Here is a 15,684-nt window from a genome sequence, read left to right as displayed (position 1 = left end):
CGCTGCTTCAAAGGATAGTTGCAGATTTCTGTGAGAATCTGCAGATTATACAGTACAAATAAAATGTTCACGTTTCTCCAACGTTGTCTTCCCAGCAGTTTCACTGGATGGCCAGGAAGCGTTCACGATGTCTTCTCGGGCGCTTCTCAAGCGCTGATATAAAAAAAGATAGGCCATCTTTTTATTAAGTATTTTGCTTCTCACAAATGCAACATGACAAACAGTGTTCGCCCGGGGCGCCAAACAGGCTAGGACCGCCACTGAGTGTGCTATCATGTTAAAGCTGCAGTGTTGATGAAACAAAAACTAAATTGGATCCCAGATAGTTTTTCTTCTTCTTCTCTTTAGTTTAGTTTTAGCAGTTTAACAGGTTTAATTTCAAATCTTTTCAGGTTTCAGGACATTTCTGTCACAGCTTCTCTCTGTTAAGTAAATAAAAGTAACTCTATGAGCTCATAAAACTACATACATATGACAGAATTGCACCTGCTATGAGTGTGGGAATAAGTGTTATGTTTGTCTACAAAGATAGATGTCAGAAAACACAAATCAACCAGTTGACTTGAACTGCAGGAATGTCTTAAAGACAAAAACTTCAGATAAAACAGATTATTTTACTCTGGCCAAAATATTTACATTACTATGAAAGCTGCTCAGACACAAATGTTCCTCAGCTCATGTGTAACGACTGACGAGAGGAAGCTATGTGGTAGTTTATCAGCTCTGTACGCCCCCTGCTGGAGATATCTGGTAATTGTTTATCATATTACTGCATGACTGTACTTTCATTTCACATGACCTTATAAACATCAGACATCACTTTAAACTTCATAAGAAAGATGACCAGTCTGTCTCCATGGTGATGACCCCACCTACTGAGATTGGATGCAAAGACTGATGCTGTTACAACAAAGTACAATATCTGCATTGAACCGATCAGACGGGAATCTCCAAAAGCTGATTCTGTTCATCTGGATGTAGCGTTTTCAGTGGGAGAAACATTTCGTCACTCATCCAGGTGACTTCTTCAGTCTCAGCTGACTGCAGGTTTCCCCAACCTTATAAACAGTACATTTGCATAATGATGATTATTACTAGATGATTATAATTGTTAATCCGGTAAATTTATGGTGAGATGTGCGTGACTGATTGTTTCAGCTGTGGTGGTGTCTGATACTCTGAGAGTAAAGTGAAATACAGATTCCCTGTTTTCTGATCAGGTTAAAAACGTTTGTAATAATCTGTCGCTGAAGCTCATCAGATAAAGACCTTACTGAGCACTTGGAAAGCTTCAGACTCTCTGACCATCATCATTCTGAGGTCTGAGGGGTTTTTCAGAAATGATGATGATGTTTTCCAGAGATCTGATTGGCCACAGGTGATAGTTATACTCCCGCTGAACTCTATTCTCAAAAATAACCTGCTCCAGTGCAAGTTAGGTCTGCAGACTCTGTAACCATGGCGATGTACCCTCTGAAGAAGTGAGGTGCGCAGAGGTTACCTGGATATCTCTTTATCCTGACTCAGTGTGTTGTAGGTTGTGTAGGAAGTGTTTCAAACTTCATACATAAGAATGCAGGTTCAAGCATGTTAGCCTACAAATGTTAGCTTGTTGCTAACAAGGACGCAGCTGATGTTAAAGTTTTAAATCCAACTTTCCTGAAGCTGTAGCAACTCTGGTCTCATCCTCAAACGTCAGGAGCTGCTGCTCCATCAGAAACACCACAGAAGAAAAACCACAGTGGATCAGAGAGGGTGTTTTTATTCTCTTGACTGAACAGGGACATCAATGGGCATTATTATAAAAATAAGATAAGCACACCTGCCTGATTATAATTAAATTGCTTGGATTTATGGTGCTGGGGCAGGTCTTATATAAACAATCACACTGGCAGAGGTAGGGTGACCAACTTTGTAACTATCAAATAAGGGACACTGGTGTGGCACAAGCACAATGCACAGCCAGCTGGGCACAGTGTAAATACGAACTGTATGATTATATTCTTAAAGTCAAAATGCAGTAAAATGTTGGTTTTCAGTTCAATCAATAGCTCATCTAAATCAGTAAAGAAAATACAGTAAATGATGACAGAAATCACATGTGCATTACCTTGAAAAATAAGCAAAAAAGAAAAATATTCAAAGAAAATATTGTAAGTACAGGTCTCAGTTACCCAGTATCTTATGTTACGCAGACCAAACAACACCTTATTTTTAAGAATCGTGTGTTACTCCTCACACCTGGTGTGTGCGACGGGCACTGACAGATGTGACTACACATGTACTCCTCTGATGTAACTGCAGTCAAATCAGTTTTGGTATTTGTTAGAGTGCCAGCTGTTAGTCAGAAAATGACATTCCAGGTAACGGTAATTATACGGGACATTTAAGGTAGAATACTGCAGAAACCTGTGTTGCTCATTTTACGGGACATCCCAGATAAAACGGGATAGTTGGAAACCCTACATAGAAGGGACAACAGATCTGACTGGACTGATTTGAGCCTCAAAGATCGCATACGTGGAGATTTATTTTTACTATGTTGGTATGTTTGTGTTCCCGCTCATGTAATAACAATAATTCCTTCCTCAGAGGATCCACCTGTGCTTCCTCTCCTCTCTCCTCCACCTGTTACAGTGAGGGAACGTCCTCCATGATGGAGGAGCTGCTGGAAAGTGCTGAGAGTTTCCTCCAGAGTGAGACCTCTGTCACAGTTCAGAGGATCTACGGCAGCAGAGACCTTCATGGACACTAAAAGTCTCAAACACACAACAACAACATCACACTGACTCCACTCTGACATCACTGATCAATAATCAAAGAACACACAGATCAAACTGATTGATCAGCCATCAGAGGAGTCGGATCAATGGAGCTGCTTCTGTTCCTGATGTCCCCTGTTTGATCCTGGACCTGAACTCTCCCTGCAGAGGAGACACAACACAGTCAGACACACACACACACACACACACACACACACACACACACACACACACACACACACACCTTTGACTCTGAGCAGCACTCTTGTGTATCTCTTGATCTCCCCGTAGACTCTACAGCTGTACCTCCCACTGTCTCTCTCTGTGGGCTGTTTCAGGGTCAGACTGAGGTCTCCAGGCTTCAGCAGAGATCTTCTCTTCATCTTCGTTCGGTCTCTGTAAATCTGGTGCTGCTCTCCAGGCTGATCAGAGCTGTTCTTATACACGTGGACCTTCCTGTCATCATTGTTCCACCACACCACCTTAGCATCTGCAGGCAGCTCTTTTGTGGTTTTGAAAGGTAGCTCTACAGACTCCGCCCCTTCCTCCACCTCCACCTGACAGACTGAGAGGACAACAAATTTCATAAACAGTCTAAAGCACAAAATAAGATTTGTGTTCATGAAGATCTCATCATCTCTTCTTCTTCTGCAGCTCACACCCAGCAGCACTGACCTCTGACTTTCAGCTCCACTTGTTTCATCAGGATTTTTTTCCCCTCCCTGTTGCAGACGGTGCAGGTGTAGATGTCTGCGTCCCAGTCTGTGGGGTATTTCAGGGCCAGACTGAGGTCTCTAGTTTTCAGCAGGTCTTTATTCATCTGTGTTCGGTCTCTGTAATGGTTGTCCTGATCTTCAAGCTGGTCAGATGCGTTCTCATACACGTGGACCTTCCTGTTGAATCTGGTCATCCACTTCACTTTAGCATCTTTAGGCAGGTTTATGGTAGTTTTGCAGGGCAGCAGGACAGATGCCTCCCCTGAATCCACCTCCACCTGGGGGACTGAGAGGACAACAAACACAACATGAGCTGTGCAGCAAAAGCAGCTCTGAACATGTTTTGTCTGAATGGAGAAAATTATATCTTTGCAATGAAATCAAGTTTGACTGGTTCCAGTCTGAAACATGTCCAACTGAACAGAAACTGTCTTATTTGGTTTCTGTCCAATCAGCAGCAGAGCTCTGTCTTAAAGAACGCTGTCCTATCAGCAAGTTTGATGTACTCAGACTAAAAAAATATTGGAATAAAATAAAAATGTTTCAAAATAAAAGCAAAACTGAATTTTAAATGTCAGCAAAATCTAAATGAACATGATTCTCTGCATGCTAGATGTGTCATAAAGACGTGACATGGACGAGTTCTTCTTTCAGAAACAGAGCTCAGCTGAGAGAAATACAGACTAATCAGTACAAGTCATTAATAAAGACGTCTGTTTCAGCAAATTCATTATTCATTTTCAGGTGATCTGTTGTATTAGTGATTCCATTAATGTAAGAACATCTGCTTCACCTCTTGTTGGAGACAGAGTCAAAGCAAAGAAAGGCAATTTGATGGCAGCACTGTCATGGGACATGAGTATCAGGCCCACTGCAATATAATCTCAGTCATTCATATACTGCTGCACGGCTGTAGTTACATCGTAAGGTTTTAAAAACTGAGCTTTAAAATGAACAGTGGTAATAAAAACCGAGAGAGGCCGACTGTGATCACCGACTTTTTAAGAGGCTCGTTCAAATGAAATGGAACAAGATACAAAGTATTACAACATGTTAAAAAGACACCTGTCATGGGTCTGTAGCTCTGTCCACGGTTTTAGGGAACATATTTAGTTTTAAAGTAAGTTACAGGGCTTTTCCTGCCTTACATATGCAATAAGCTGATCTGCATATCAGCATAATTATGGATTCTTATGATTATGATATTAAAAAAGACACACTGTATGTTAAAGAAAATACATTGAGAAACAGATTATATTAGTGTTTGTTTTATGTGTATAGATTTTAAAAAATTATTATTCACGATATAACACGGTCTATAAATGCTTCGTAAGAATAGTTCTAGAACATTGTCTATCGTTACTTTTTTATGGATTAGGTGCAAGATTTGTGAAGTGTGGATAATTAAATAATAGACTAATGCAATAGCAAACTGTGCCTTGTTGTCAGATGGACATCAAGTGGAGAGTGATAGATGAGATGAGGAGATGAGGGAGTAAGAGAGGCAAACTGAGTCACGGGCAGAGCCGAGTTTATGTTGTTTCCTTATGGTTAAGCACCTTCACCAATCTTTGCATTTAATGTCTACAGTCTCGGATCAGCACAGCCCTCCAGCACTATCACAGCAGGAGCAGCAGAAACCCCACAAGAGCAACATTGTTCCTGTCACTACCCGATCCGTACCGGAAACCCGATCGGTACCCCGCATGCGCGAAAGGTGTCTACTTCCGGTCATAGCGTTTTACGATAGTTACAGGTCAGAGTATCTGTTAAGATGTTAAGAATAACAAGTATCTCTTAAAATATTTCATATAATGAAACATTTAATATAATGTAGAGAAAAACAAAAAAATAAAAAGATAGTGACGGATCAGGACTCCCGATCCGTACCGCGCATGTGCAGGGTTTTTCTTCTTCTTCTGTTTGTTTAATGGCAGTTTACTCCCCAGTATAAGAGGATACTGCCACCTGCTGACCGAGCGAATGAACCCTATCGTAAACTGAATTGGTGTCATTACATACGTGTGTTAAATTTGATTTAGTGATAGTCGAGTGTGTTTATGCTTGTCTGTGTGGAGAGGATTGTTGGAATAGTGATGATGATGATGTCCGCTATCACTGTCAATTGTCAGTAAACACTGAGTGAGAACTTTGTGTGTGTGTTGCTTGGCAGTTTAATTCATGTGTTTTCTCACTAGGTATTGGGAACTGAGAGAAGCCTCTGTACAGATTTGGAGTTGGGGTTCTCACAATTCACGCCAAAGACGTGAGCACTGTGTGGGATTTGGGGAGAAACAAGGTAAAAACTATGTTCTGACCTCTTACCTGTATAAGCAGCACTGACCTCTGACATGGAGCTGCACATTTTTCCTTGTCAGTATGTTTCCTTTCCTGCTGTAGATGGTACAGGTGTAGATGGAGTTGTCGTCATCCGTGGGATATGTCAGGGTGAGACTGAGGTCTCCAGGTTTCAGCAGAGATGTGCTCTTCATCTCTGTTCGGTTTCTGTAAAACCGGTGCTGTTTTTCAGGCTGGTCAGAGCTGTTCTGATACACGTGGACCTTCCTGTTCTTTCTGTCCCTCCACTCCACTTTAGTGTGTTTTAGGAATTTAAATATAGTTTTGCAGGGCAGCTTGACAGACACCACCCCTGAATCCACCTCCACTTGGTAATCTGAGAGGACAACAAAGCACAACACGATGACATCAGCAGCAGCTGTGATGGTCACATGACATCCCTGCACCCTCCTTGCCTTCTAGTCTCGATCAGATTGTGTCTCAGTTTGTTCCTGACTCGTTCTTTGATCTCAAGATCTCATGTGTCTGGTCTGAACACAGTCAAGAGGCCACCTGTTAACCACTGGTATTATGGGTAGTGTAGTAGGAAAGACACTTACCTGACATGTAATAGTGACGTAAATAATATAAAAGACCTCCAAAAATAACAAAGATAAACAGGAGAACCAGAAGATCTTTGACCCAGGATGGAAATGGTTCTGTGGGGAAACATAAAAAAATGACTTCTAATCTCTAAGCTGTGTCTACAGTATTGACCTTTGACCTTTATCTCCAGCACTGACTTTTGACCTGCAGCATGACTTTTTGTCTCAGGATGTCTTTGTGCCCTGTAGATGGTGCAGATGTATCGTCCTGTGTCTCTCTCTGTGGGGTATTTCAGGGTCAGACTGAGGTCTCCAGTTCTCAGCAGGTCTTCACTCATCTTCGTTCGGTCTCTGTAAACTTCATCCTGAGTCATAAGGTCATCATTTCTGTTAGAATACTCATGGACTGTGATGAGTCCGAGGTCAGAGCGAGTCCACTCCACTGTGGTGTCCTCAGGCAGGTCAGGTGTTGTGTTGCAGGGCAGGATGACAGACTCTGTTCCTTCCCTCACCTTCACCTCCGCCTGCTGGTCTGAGAGGACAAGAAACCAAAGTGTCAACCGTAGAAGTGGCAGCAAAAGGTCTCTAAAAGTTGTGTTGGGCCATGCATAAAATTTTAATGTATTTAATGTATGTACAGATGTGTGTGTGCTGAACCTTCCAGAGGTAAACATAAACACATCTGCACAGAACAAATTTCTTCTGCTTTGCTTCTCTTGTTTTGCTGTTTTCACTGAGGTTAAGTCTACAAACGTTCCTGCTGGGTTCATCAAGACCTTCAGAACCGTTTAAGAAATGCTTTGCTTTCATTTAACCTCTGACCTTTCTCTGTAGTACCGAATACGACATGTAATTACAGCAGGTGTTAGAATTTGATGCTGACCTTTGACCTGCAGCTGGATGTCTCTGAGTCTCCGTTCTTTTCCTCCAGCACTGATGGAGCAGGTGTAGTTGCCGCTGTCAGTCTTTGTGGGTTTCCTCAGAGTGAGGCTGAAGTCTTTAATGATGAAAGCGTAACGATTCATTGATGTGCGTCTGCTGTAACGCTGGTTTTGTCCTCTAACATTGTCTCCTCCTTTTTCTCCTTGTAGGTGAACAGATTTGGGATCAAGGTCACTGCGAGTCCACATCACTGTTGGATTGTCCTCGGGTATAGAACCTGAGTACAGACATGATAGTAGGACAGACCTTTCCCCCTCATTCACCTCCACCACCACAGCCAGAGCATGCTGGGAAACTGGAAGGACAGAGACACGAACAAAAATCAAATGAATGTTGTGGGTTTGACCCAGAGTTAAAAGATGGAATACAACCAACATTATCTTCATCCATCCTATTCCACTTATCCTAGTCAGGGTCACGGGGGGGAATACACCCTGGACAGATCACCAGCTTGTCCCAGGTCTAACCATTCACATGTTCACACCAATTTTGAATTACAAATTAACCTAATGCCATAAACTGCATTTCTTTGGACATTGGAGGAAGCCAGAGTACCTATAGGGAACCCACGTAAACATGGGGAGAACATGCAAACTCCACACAAAAAGACCCCAGAGAAGCAGTGGAGTTGGACTCAGGACCTTTGTGCTCAGAGGCAACAGTGCTAACCACGCTAACCACCAGACAGCCCACGAACGCATAACAGCTTCAGTTATACACAGCATCCTTTTCCCAATTCAAAAAAACTATTGATACAATGTCAGTAACACAGAAACTGGAGAATTATCACAAACCTCACAGGCCATAATTTCCATCTTGTGTGACAAGACAGATGAGCAGTCACACTCCTTCAGGACAGTCACTGTTTTTCACTGCAACAGTCCACAAATGCTCCAAAACATGTTACAAAGGCAACATGACATATTTACTTATTAATTCACAAGGAGGAATCTTGTTGTTATTAGGAATCTATATTCCATACAGAAATATTTTTATCTTGTAGTGTAGAGCGTATCTAAAAACCATAGAGGCTCTCACTGTTTGGAGGTGATGCAGCTTCACTGTTTTCCAGAGAACTTTGCACATTCAAGCAACCAAAGGACTTGACATGGATTATGAAGTATAACAGGAACGACTATCGGACCATGTGTTTTCCAGCTGCCTGTGAAAAACAGCCAGATAAACTAATCCAGTGTTTGACAGAAACTGTCATGCTTTCCCGTGTCTCCCTGGCGTTCACCTCTGAGATCGCACTGTTGTTGTTGTTGTTTCTCTCTTCTTTCTCTCTCCCTCACTCTTCTCTGCAGGGGTTGAACTTGTTGTGGGTTCCACCCTCAGGCCTGGGCCCCTGAAAATAATACTCACCTGCTGCTCATTATCTTGTCACTCGAGCCACTGCTCGAGGTGACAGCTCAGTGTTTCTGACTGCTGGATCGTTGAACGACACTAGTCAGTGTAGCCGCGGCTATTTCCTGTAAATTCTCGTCTCTAGTCTTTTCCTGACTTGTAGTCATGTTTTCTTTTATATAGATCTTCCTGGACCTGTCCGTGTTTTCATCCCTGGAGTGTGATCGTAAGCGTGTGTGGTTTTCCCTCCCTTGTCCCTGAATTACCTGGAGCTCCTTTTCACCTTGTATATAGCTCCTGGTGATATTGTTCGTTTTCAGTGTCAGCACAGTCCCGCTCTTGCGTCCGCTCGTTCGTTGTGACAGACCGATTCAGTCAAGTCATGAACTTTGACGCAACTCGCTGGGCTCTCATGTCTCAAGACCTGCTGCACTTCAACACATTCATTATAGAGCGAGATAAGAGAAAAGCTGATGATGAGAGCAGAGAGAGGAAGGTGTACTTACCGTGCAGGAGGATCACAAACACCACAAACGTCTTCATGTTCCTGTCAAACTCGGAGACTCTTTAAAAGCCCTTCAGGACATCAGCTTCACTTTCATCTGCTGATAATCTACTGACACTCTCACACTGCTCACACTATCACAGCTCAAAGTTCAACTTCACACTTTGTTAAAGCACATCTGTGGAATGAAGTCTGACCGGCCGCAGATCACTTTTGAGGGAAGAGGAGTACGTCGGCCTTCCTCCTAGTTTCACGCCTGAGCGCTCCCGTTGGGGGCGACTGCTTCAGCCCAACACGCACAAAGCTCCACCTTCAGTCCTGACACTGAAACATTGACTGTAGCTACAATGATGCAGATGTGTTTCCATTCAGATCATGGACATAAAGCAGCTCCAGGATGAACAGTGTGAAAGAACTTTTCCAGGCATGAAGCTCAGCCAATCACAGGAGAGGGCATGATCAGCTGACAAATCTGCAGGGATTTGAAGGTTCTATGTGTGGCTGACAGAAAGTGGATCAACTCGTGTAAAACTATGAGGAAACACAACAGTCTACCTTTTTTTTTCATATCACGATATGTTTTTTTCATTTCAGGCGATAACGATATATGTCACGATATAAGCTAAATAACTAAATTTGTAAGATTTAAATGTGCCGTTGCTCACAAGTAAAAGGTGAAATAATCAGCAGCTTGTTTTGATTTAAATATTTATTTCCCATAATAAGTTAAACAGGGCAGATGTACTTAAGGAACATGAGACTTCAGTTTCAGATAAATAAAGGCAAATATTACAAACTACACAAAAGGCAGCCGCTAAAGTGTTTAAGTTTGAAAATAGAACAAACAAAACAGACTACTAAATTGTCAATTCCACTTAGAAACAAAACATTAATTCTAAAAATAAATCTTCGTTTGTTTTACAGAAGAACAGACAAAATTGACTAACTTTTGTCAATATCAAATAAACTGAGAACTAAAAGGAAATTCTCGATCTCTCCTTGTTGTATAGCTGAGCTTTTCAAACAGTTTTAAAATAAAGATGCTAACAGAACATTCTTTAAATCCCAGGTACACATCCAAGGTGCAACATACATACATACATATATATATATATGTATATATATATATATACATTTACATATACATATATATATATATATATATATATATATATACATATATATATATATATATATATACACACATATATATATATACACACACATATATATATATACACACATATATATATATATATATATATATACACACATATACATATATACATATATATATTAGGGGTGCAACGATACACAAAAATCACAGTTTTAATTTGTCATTTATTAAATTTTCACGGCACATTCTGCACCACATCTCTGTGCGTTCATCATTTGTTTGAAGCCAGCTCACCTCCTGCAACCACTTTTCCGAGAATACGCGCTTCTTTTGTGGTTTGGACTCCTTCTGACATTTCTTTGGAGGTGGAGGAACATCAAAGTAATTGCTTAAAGGAGCTTCTTCGACATCTTTAAGAGTTCTAAACAAATGTCTGTCCTCCTCCAGAAAATCTTATGTATGCAAACACGTGTTGCAACTTCTTATCGAAAAAATATCGAACCGTGACACCAAAGTATCGAACCGAACCGAACCGTGATTTTTGTGTATCGTTCCACCCCTAATATATATATGTATATATATATATATATATATATATATATATATATATATATGTGTGTGTGTGTGTGTGTGTGTGTGTGTGTGTGTGTATATATATACACACACACACACACACACACACACACACATATATATATATATATATATATATATATATATATGTATATATATATATATATATATAGAGCTGAGGTTCTGTATTAGCCAACTGGGATCCTGATAGAACCCCAAAATTCTAAATTTTATTTGGTACATTTTGTCAACTTGATTTACACTGAAGAGTGACTGAATATTTGCCTATTATGCATGCCAACAGCAACTATTACCTCAAATAAATAGGCTGACATGAAGAATATTCTTTCTGATGTTTTTAAGAATAACCATAACAATAAGAAGTGATTTAGATCTCTAGCTTTTAATATATTTACATGGGCTATGCTATAGCTTGTTTTGTTCCCAGGCAATGGTGTTTTTTTGATTGGGGCGACATGGGCCGTTGCCCAGGGCGGCGTTGCGTTGGTGTGTGTGTGTGTGTGTGAGGGTGTGTGTGTGTGTGTGTGTGTGTGTGGGGGGGGGTATCATGAGCAAAAAAGGTGTTGCCCCAACATCATGCTAGATTGTATAGGCACCAAAAAATTTTCTCATGCCCATTTGCAGAGAGTAAGGATGCCCTCCATTTGTGAGGTGCGGCATCAAAAAACCATATTGCAAAATAAAACAAAGGACTTGTGTCTGTGTGCAGGGAGGCAGGAAAGGACCAAAAAAAAAAGCAGACTCAAACACTGAGGCAAAACTGAAATGCAAAAAAAGCAGCTTTATTTCTGGACACTAGGAGAACTTAACTAAACTTGAGGATGCAAAAATAAACTAAGCAGGCAGAACACACAGACATGTATAACAGAGATTACAACACTGACAAAGAAACACAGGGCTTAAATACACTGAGGGATAACGAGGGAAATGAGAGTCATCAGGGAGACACAGCTGGGAGAATTCAGACTTAACAAGACAGGGGAAGCAAAACTAGACACACTGACATGAGACACAGAAAATCTTAGATTTTTGTATCTATTGATTTCTTTCTCTTTTTTAAATTGTGTTTTAAAAACAATTTTGAAAATCAGGATTTTTTTTTATTTAGAATTCAAAAATGGTTTTTGAAATGAGGTTTTATTGAAAGTTTAATTCTTCTTTTCTGAAACTCATGAATATTGATTTTAAAAATGTGCTTTTATTTAAAATTAATTTAAATAATAAATGATATACATCTAGGATCCCATCTAATTTGACCTGAGTTACATCCCTGCACCCCGCTGACTATCCCTCTTTTGTCCTGTCTGTTTCAACTTGTCTTGTTTTCCTTGTTGTGTGTCATGTCCTGTATGGGTTTTGCCCTGTTAAAAAAAAAAAAGAAGTCAGATAATAAAAACAAACTGGTTAAACTCCAGTAATACTGTATTAGAGACTTAAAGACTTGAAAGTCCTCTAATTTTCTTCGAAATTCAGATAAATTGAGTAAATTCTTGTACTTGTCCCTGCAAATATAATAAATGTGGTATCCAACCTGGCTCCAGTAACACTGTGAGGATTCTTGGGCTCATTCTTGACCAGGATATGTCCTTCAGCATGTACAGTACAGAAATCTGTGGGAGTGTTTACCTTCATTCTAACATGTGAGCACAGATACATGTTTGTTACCATAAACATGCATGTTTGCTATGAAAGCTGCTCAGACACAAATGTTCCTCAGCTCATATGTAACGACTGAAGAGAGGAAACTATGTGGTAGTTTAACAGCTCCACGCTCCCCCTGCTGGAGACATCTGGTAATTGTTTCTAATCTTGGTACTGCTGGTATATATACTGCATGACTGTACTGTCAGTCACAGGAAAACATACAAGATACTGTGCTCTAAGCTCTCCTACTCACAGTGACATTATAAAAATCAGATATCACTTGACCTGTCTGAACCGCCTGTCTCCATGGTGATGACCCCACCTACTGAGATTTGATGTATAGACTGCTGATTTTACAACAAGGTATAATACTGTATTGAACCAATCAGACAGGAAATGTCTATTTTAGCATTTAATGTGCCTCAACTTTGCTGATGAGGTGATTTAATACCTTTGTAATTAATGTATCAAATTAAATAACTAATCTGTCTTTATTTATTTCTTTATACATTATATTTGCAAGATGTTTCACTGGTGGATTGCTAATCCAGTAAATTAACAATTAAACTCATCCTGTTTAGATGAGTGACTGATTGTTTCAGCTGTGCTGGTGTCTGATACTCTGAGAGTAAAGAAAAATATAAAAACTACATTACAGTTTATATGAAGTCAGTAAGTACAAACAGATTCCCTGTTTTATGATAAGGTTAATACATTTCATTTGAAAAGACAAACTGTATTTCTTACTGAAGCTCATCAGATAAAGACTTTACAAAGCACTTGTTAAATTCAAAAAATTAAATTTCACAACCAAAACCATATACATCATTTCCCCCATTTATGGACAATAGCGCTTGGACATCATGGACACGCAGATAAAACTCATGGACATTTCCTCTTCGGTGTGGACCAGTGTTTTTGATATTGTGGTGTGTGATTTATGGGAGGTTTTATTGAAGGTTTTATTATTTGATTGAACCACTGCAGCAGGAGTGATTGTTTAAGAGAGGGAAGATAGGTGTGTGACGGAAGTGATGGACAAAGTAAGCGACTCATGTTGTAACTAACGTCAGAGATTTTGGCAGAAAATTAAAGCGAATGGTAGCTTAGAATTGAACAAATTTCTTTAAGCTTCAGTATTACCAAATACACTTATCAATTGTCTTATAACTAACAACATTTGTCTAAATCATCTCCAACACCCTGGAGAACAACGGGGAGAGTTTAGAGGCTTTCCAAGATTACATCGATCAGTGCTTCCAGGATCTCGTAATGAAGAAGGCTCAGAGTGCAGCTTCTCCGGCCAAATCTGAGACGCCGTCGTCGAAAAGATGTCACCCGGCAGATTCCCCCGGCACAACATCGCCAGCCGGCAAAGATATAGCAGACATCCTTGAGTCAATCGACCAACGATTGTCCAGTTTCAATGCAAGGCTGTCCTTGGTGGAGATTCTTCACCGGGAATTTAAATCCTTGCGAGAATCCCTGGAGTTCAGCCAGGTGGAAATGCTCGCTGCTAAAAATGCCACGCTAAGGGAGTCGGTGAAACGTCTCAGTGAAACTGTTCCCCAGCTAAATAGAGAAAATAAAAAAATAAAAGAGACAGTTATTGATCTACAAACTCGTGGCAAGTCACAACTTAAGTGTGATACAGAGGTGGGTCGAGTATCCAAAAATTGTACTCAAGTAAGAGTAGCATTACTTTAAAATATTATTACTCAAGTAAAAGTGAAAAGTAGTCGTCAAAAAAAGTTACTCAAGTAAAAGTAAAAAAGTACTTGGTGAAAAGACTACTCAAGTAGCGAGTAACTGTTTGAAATGTCCGATTTATTTTTTAAATAAATGCTATCAAACAAAAATAAATAAATATACAAATTTTAGTATTTTCAAAAGGAATATATGTAAAAAGATCAACAAAATAAGGCACATTTCTAATTTCCAGATTTCAGTTTTTCACAACATAAAGCTTTTTTCACCTACAGTAAATAATAGAAATATATAAACAGTGCAAACCACTTCCAGTGACAAGATATGCTGTAAACTTTATATTCATTTTTGCTCCAAATGGCACAGCAGCCTCAGAGAAAACAGAACGAGGCATCTTCATCATATGTTCATACAGGCAGCTCAGTTTACCATAAGTTGTATGGGTGTGCGTCTTTTTCTGCATATTTAGCAAAAATGTGCCGTTTCTTCACTCAGTGAGGTGATGGTTCAGCTTCAGCAGCAGTTTGCTCTCAAGGTTCTTTCTGTGAAGCTGTGACTGTTTAGCAGTGAACAGGAGTCCTGCATGACTAAGAAGTCCTTCACAAGCTCCAGATGCAGGAAGAGCTGTATTGATTTTGATCGACAGCTTCTTGATGTGAGGAACGCCATGCAATAGATCCACACCTCCAGTGAATGGACATGAAAGGTACCTCTCCAGCCCTGCTTCTGGCTTTCCTGACCCCATGGATCCATCATCTTAGTTGGTTAGGCTGCTGTTTGTGCTGGCCTCATCCGGATCTGTGTCTAGGTGATGTCTGATGAAGTGGAGACCTTTGGAAAGATGTATGATTTTCAAAAGAATTAGGTCTGGTCATTATAGTGATGCCCGCACAAACAGTTTGCAATGAATTCCAGATTAAGTTTAAAATAAGGATGTGTGCAAGGCTAAGCAGTGCTAGCCAATAGATCCTCCTGTTTGGCTGTTACTCTGGGAAAAGACAAGAAAGACGGTGATGGAAGCCGTGACTGGAGCTGCGATGTAGCCTATATAATATTTATATTGTACGAACATGAAAGGTATATTGTTAGAACAATATACATTTCATGCGTGATATATCCCGGTATTACGTGATATAGCTCTATTTTTCTTTTGCCTGGGTGGCAGCTCTACGCTTCCGTATCCGAGGCTTTTCAATGTGGCCTCACAAAATTATCACGACTACAACAACCATGAAAAGAGTTGGATGGACATTGCTGCTCAATCACAGCTGCCTGGTCAATGTTTTTTTTATTAGTAATTTAGCAAAGTTGATGGCGTGTGTGTCTGTGTGAGTGAAAGACAGAGAGGGAGAGCGAGGGACAGATTTTGTATGATAAGCTTCATGTTATGGACGCACAGTTTGAGCACTCAGGTCGCATCAGAGCATCAGGCCGTATAGTGTGAGACCCTGCATCGTGACCTACGAAC

At 40.3% G+C, this 15,684-nt stretch overlaps 1 protein-coding gene and 1 pseudogene across 2 annotated transcripts in view; one reads left to right on the top strand and one right to left on the bottom strand.

Annotated features, from left to right (window-relative positions):
- Positions 1-15,684, top strand: part of LOC146521164 (protein NLRC3-like) — a 482,659-nt gene that overhangs the window by 274,669 nt on the left and 192,306 nt on the right. The gene's annotated exons all lie outside the window — the stretch shown is intronic.
- Positions 2,825-9,314, bottom strand: LOC146521175 (uncharacterized; annotated as a pseudogene). Its single transcript, XR_014873196.1, has 8 exons — positions 9,156-9,314; positions 7,244-7,597; positions 6,559-6,892; positions 6,376-6,474; positions 5,823-6,152; positions 3,438-3,764; positions 3,007-3,327; positions 2,825-2,924 (listed from the first exon to the last, which is right to left on the bottom strand). The product of XR_014873196.1 is annotated as an uncharacterized LOC146521175 (transcript).

The sequence above is a fragment of the Neolamprologus multifasciatus genome, chromosome 3, assembly GCF_963576455.1.
Source record: "Neolamprologus multifasciatus chromosome 3, fNeoMul1.2, whole genome shotgun sequence".
NCBI classification, from domain to species: domain Eukaryota; kingdom Metazoa; phylum Chordata; class Actinopteri; order Cichliformes; family Cichlidae; genus Neolamprologus; species Neolamprologus multifasciatus.
Note: the sequence above shows the minus strand (reverse complement) of the source record. Positions and strands in the feature narration are given on the sequence as shown.